The sequence below is a fragment of the Lonchura striata genome, chromosome 2, assembly GCF_046129695.1.
Source record: "Lonchura striata isolate bLonStr1 chromosome 2, bLonStr1.mat, whole genome shotgun sequence".
Classification (NCBI taxonomy): domain Eukaryota; kingdom Metazoa; phylum Chordata; class Aves; order Passeriformes; family Estrildidae; genus Lonchura; species Lonchura striata.
In genome coordinates this window covers 68,095,982-68,101,071 of record NC_134604.1, presented here as the reverse complement: position 1 = coordinate 68,101,071, position 5,090 = coordinate 68,095,982, and the positions used below count along the sequence as shown (strand labels likewise).

At 46.3% G+C, this 5,090-nt stretch overlaps 1 long non-coding RNA gene across 1 annotated transcript; it reads right to left on the bottom strand.

The window, feature by feature from the left end:
* Positions 1 to 419: 419 nt before the first annotated feature.
* Positions 420 to 3,128, bottom strand: LOC110476752 (uncharacterized). The gene is made up of 3 exons (XR_002466477.3): positions 2,943 to 3,128; positions 2,684 to 2,791; positions 420 to 1,013 (listed from the first exon to the last, which is right to left on the bottom strand). It is a non-coding gene; the product is annotated as an uncharacterized LOC110476752 (long non-coding RNA).
* Between the last annotated feature and the right edge of the window lie 1,962 nt (positions 3,129 to 5,090).

Here is a 5,090-nt window from a genome sequence, read left to right as displayed (position 1 = left end):
ATTTATTTCATTATTTTAACTGAAACTGGCACAATGCCCTCATTACTTGTGATAAACTTGTTTGTTTACTTATGTCGTGGTAACCAGAGAGCTGGACTCGGGCTCTGCTTCCTTGGATGCTGGTTGTTTCCTACCAGAGCACTTGGAGCTGTCTAACACTGGGACTGTGTTTTAAAAATACACTGCTTTCCTCAGCCTTGCAGGCAGCAAGGGCATTGCTGTGCTTTTACAAGAAAAATCAAGAGCACAAGTGAAGGCACATTGTCATTAATTATGTATGGTTTGGGTTTTTCCTGCCTTGCTGCTCCTCCTTGGACCCTACACTGAGTCCTGACTTCCTTATGGCACAGATAAAAACTTGAAAGAGAGAAGCCCAACACGATTGCTGTGATCTAAATCTACAGCAGGGCATTGCATATGGAAGGCATAATATTTGATGGTAAATTTTTGTTTGACATTATAGTAGAAGTAACGGGAAAAGGTGTCATCCTTGGCCTAGGGTTTCATAAGTGCCACAGGCAGATGGGCTCTTTTAAACCTTTTCTTCTTCCAAAAGGAGAAACTCACAATCTGGACTCAAGCAAACCTTAAAGTCATAAAATTCCAGGTTCCAATAAATCTTTATTTTATAAAAACACATTGAGCATATATCAAAACAGAAACTGTAAAAGAAATTAAACATGTGTGTGTCACATACTCTGCTGGATGCTCCTTAATAGTTTTACAGGATCAGTGGAATAACGAGGTGCAGTTTTGCTCTGTGAAATTTTGGCACCTCCCTGCAGCACTGTTGGGCTGCCCAGGGCGCCCACCCGGAATATGAGCAAACACAGGGGAAGGGATGGCAGCTCCACTCTCACATCCTCTCCCTTCTTTCCCAGTGCAGACAAGCTGGGCTGTAGCTGTATCCCCACAGGCCCTGGGCAACACCAACATCTTCCCTTGGGGGCCCAGCAAAGTAAGGACTCGCTCCTCCAGCCCAGTGAGTGGCAAGGCCATGGCAAACAACAGTGCTGTAAGTCAAAGGGAGGGAAAAGTAAAGTGATATGTAGGAGGAGGATTTGCCTGCCTGTTCCCATAAAGTGGAAGAGCAAAGCAAAATGAAAGGAACTGGGATCACACTGCAGAGACACATTTTAACAAGCTCCTTTTCGGGGCTTTAAAAGATTATGCATGTGACGTAACCTTGACATTTCCTGGCTGGCTGGTGATTTCCTCGGATCAAATACCCGGAATGCTGGGGACTTGTCACCACCTCGTGCAGCTCCTATTACTTGCAGCACCCCAGGGGACACCAAAGGATTTAGGCACATGGTTCTGGGGCAGGGGGCAGGACCCTGCGCCCCTCTCCCTGTGCTCCCTCTCACCCTGGCTGGGTGAGACACGGAGCACACACCTTCCCTTTTAGAAATTCCCCTTAACTTTGAGGGTTGAGGTTTAAGGCTCCTGGCCACGGGTCCTGCACCCAGAAGCCTTGAGAGAGAGAGTAAAGCCTGTGAGAACCCTGGCAGGGACAGACCCTCAGACCTTGAAACTATATATAATCGATTTCTTTCATTATGCTGTAGAATGACAATTTTATAAAATGCCAAGTGACTTGCTGGAGTAGTCAAAACCAAGACCAAAAGCCAGCAAAGCCCTGTAAATTTTGGGAATCTTCTTATCATGAAGATTCATCAAATTTCTGCTAGTAGTGTGCTGAAACTTGAAAGTTTTGAGGAAAGAGAAAAAAAAACAGCAAAACACTTATTAGCATTTTGTCAAGCATTGGGACAGGCTTCCCAGGGAAATGGTAGAGCTGCCAAACCTGGAGGTTGCAACCAGAGTGGGGACCAAGCAGCCCACAGTGGCAAACCCCCATCCTGACTTGAGATCCTCAAACATCTTCTGTAGTGGGTAGAAGGAAAAAAAACCCACAAACTCTTCCCAGAATATTTTTTTCTGGATTTCCAAAGAGTGTCTAAATTTGGGTTGCACAGGAGTTCTCTATTATTAATTACCCTAAAATAGGTACCAAAGAAGCAAGCACCTGTCTGGGAAGCACTCACACCATGACCAAAGACTCCAGGCAGCTCTTCCCACCTCCTCTTCCCAACCACGGAACCACTGGCAAATCAAGTCAGCTGGAGGCTGCAGGTGCCAAGGGATCAGGGTGGTGGGAGCTGCAGGGGTCACCCTTCTGCTCCTGACCTGGCAGGTTCAGGCTGGCAGTGCCTTTTGCTGTGTGTAAACAGGGAAGCTGCAGCTGAGAGGTTAATGCAATTCTAAAAAGTCTTTAGAAAGGACATTTAAAAGAGTATCACCAACTAGTTTAATGCAACACCAGCACAGCTTTAGTAGTATTAAAAAAATTAATCCAAATATTAAAAAATATGTATTTTGTTATGATTTCCATGCAAATAGTGTAAATAATTGATAGAGGATGTTGCAACCCTTCCAGCACAGCCCTGCACAGCAGAAAGAGAAAGTGAAACAAAGGGCAACCTGGAAAGCCCCCAGGAGGGCAGGGAGACGAGGCCAGGAGGAGCCTTTGGCAGGGCTCCTGCCTTCCTAGGGCCTGCCCCTGGCTCCCAGTCCCCGGCAAAGTCTGGGCAGAAGGTTACAGCAAGGATTAGTTAAGCAGCATGGGTTGGTTTTGGTTTTTAGCTTAAATATATCCCATGCTCTGGTTTTTTATACTCACTTGGAGACGCACGGTGTTATTTTCAGGCTTGGATCACTTCAATTTTATTATTGCAGGTGGCCCAAATAAACTTTCCTGAGGTTTTTCTTGCATGTTTTCTAAAGAGAACTGTAAAATGAACAGTTAAGAGGTTTGTTGGAGCTTTTGAATAAGGATGGGGAGCAGCTTCCCTATCAGTTTTATAATTATGCACTCCACTTCGCCTCAACCCTGACATTAAATGCATCATCCCAGTGCCAAAAAAATCAACAGTACTTACCTGACAGACGCACAAACCAACTGTTTGTTACAGGCATTTCAGGCAATTTGAATTGTGTCATGCATCCCTGTTTCCGCCTTTCTTTCCTACAGTTTGCTTCACTAACAACCTTCACAAAGCTGCGTGCACATAATCTGCTTCACACAAACAGCCTCCCAAGGTTAATTTATAACCAATTAACTTGAGATCAACACCTTTGCAAAGGCCGGTGTGAATGCTCAAAATCTATAGCTGGAAATCAAATACAGGTAAATCTCTGATTTAGAAAATAAATAAGGAACATGATTAGTAATCCTTTGGTGTTTGGATACCAACCCAAGCAAGTGGAAAAGGGAGCAAAGCTAATGACCACAAACCCCTTTTAGGAGCAGAGCTACACACTGTGCAGCACAGTAGGTTCTCTCTGAAGCATTTTTAAACATCTTCTGTAGGACAAAGGAGTTGTCCTGAAATTTTATTGGTTTAAAATAAATGCAGAAAAATAGGCAAATAGGGAGTTACCTCTGCAAAAGTCATGAACTAGTGATTAAGCACAGGGGTTATCAACTTGAACTCAAGTTTTGAGAGCACTGAACAGAGAAAAGTCCATGGAAAATACCCAGTTTGCAAGTTTACCTTTGAAAAACCACCTGTGGAGCCTCCTCTGCCTTTTGGCCTTTTTCATGAAATCCAGGAGGTCTCAGTGATGAGAGATTTCTGCACACTGTGGGCACAAGCCACTGCTCTGGAACGCACTGTCTCCTTGTTTATATTTCAGTGCTACGCGTGATTAATCCTCCATTTCATTCATTGTCTTTTTACTTCTCTGCTACTGGGAACAGTAAATAAGAGGGAAGTTGTAACAAGAGCCTCCCTTTTATTCAGAGACCTTCTGTTTCCTGCAGGCTGGCGGCTTCGAAAAAAATCACAGCTCCATTGTGCTCCAAAGTCATGCTGAATGATTCAGATGGAAAGCAAAACCCACGTCAGAAGGAACAGGGGACTCAAAGACGAGTGGCCAGCAGACCAGGAACATCGATTCCAGGCAGCAGCACATCCCGAGAATGTTGCACTCTGTGACAGCAGCAACATTATGGTTTATCCCTCTGTGCCATGGGTCTGTAGAAGACAAGTGCTGCTCCTGGTATTGGGGGTATCCCTGAGCGCCCCTAGCCCCACAGGACTGATTGCTTGGGAGTGGTGGAGCAGCAGGAAAATGCTCCTGTCCTACCTGAAAGCTGCAGATCCAGCCTCCAGCAGCTGGGGAGGTGAATTCACTCCTTCTTCCTGGAGCAGGGCTGCCAGCAGTGGAGGTCAGGCAGGGCAGGAGGAAGGGACAGGGTCACCGGCGGCAGAGGCAGGGAGGCAGAGCCTGGGGGCTCCTGTGCGGAAGCAGAGCATGCAGTGATAGAGACAGTGTTGCCATCACCAAACATCTGGTGTGAATGCTCCCCAAAAATAGATCACTTCCTTCTTCCACCTCAAAGGAAACAGTGTTGGAAGGAGATTCAGATATGGTAGGACTGGTGCAAGGAGGGGTTTCGTTCACTGTCAGCCTCACTGGGAGGCACTTAAACACTCCAGGTTGTGACTCTGGGACCAGACATCAGTCTCAGGCAGGTTCTAAGGTCCTGCAAAATGACCCAACAACCCATGTGGGTGCTGAGCCTCTCAGCACCCTGGAGCAGAAATTCACCAGCACTTTCCATCGATTGCTGGTACTGCAAAACCAATCCCTCTCTTCCCAAAAGCTGCTCTGGTGCCAAGGGGCTCAGGCTGTGATCAGCCCTCACATTTTCCTGTACCAGTTTTACATTACAGTGCTGCTTCACAGCATCTTCCTTATTGGCAGGCGTCAGGAGAAATGTGTGTCAACAAATCTGAAGCGAGCATAAGCGCCGCTACAGTGAAGTCTGATAATAAAACATGAGTCACTGTTATTCAATCATTTACCAGTGCACGTCTTGCAAGAAAGTTCTCGCTTCTAGGAATCACCACCACAAATTTGAGAGTTGTTTTAAAGAGCACCTTGATTTTACTTTCAGCTGCCTGGTTGAGTTTTCAGGGGGCTGGTTCCTGCTATCCCTACTTGCAGCCCACTACCCCGTGCTCCCTCTGCTCTGCGTTTCAAAGCCAGGCATGAGGCACCCAGCCCTGGCATGACCTGCT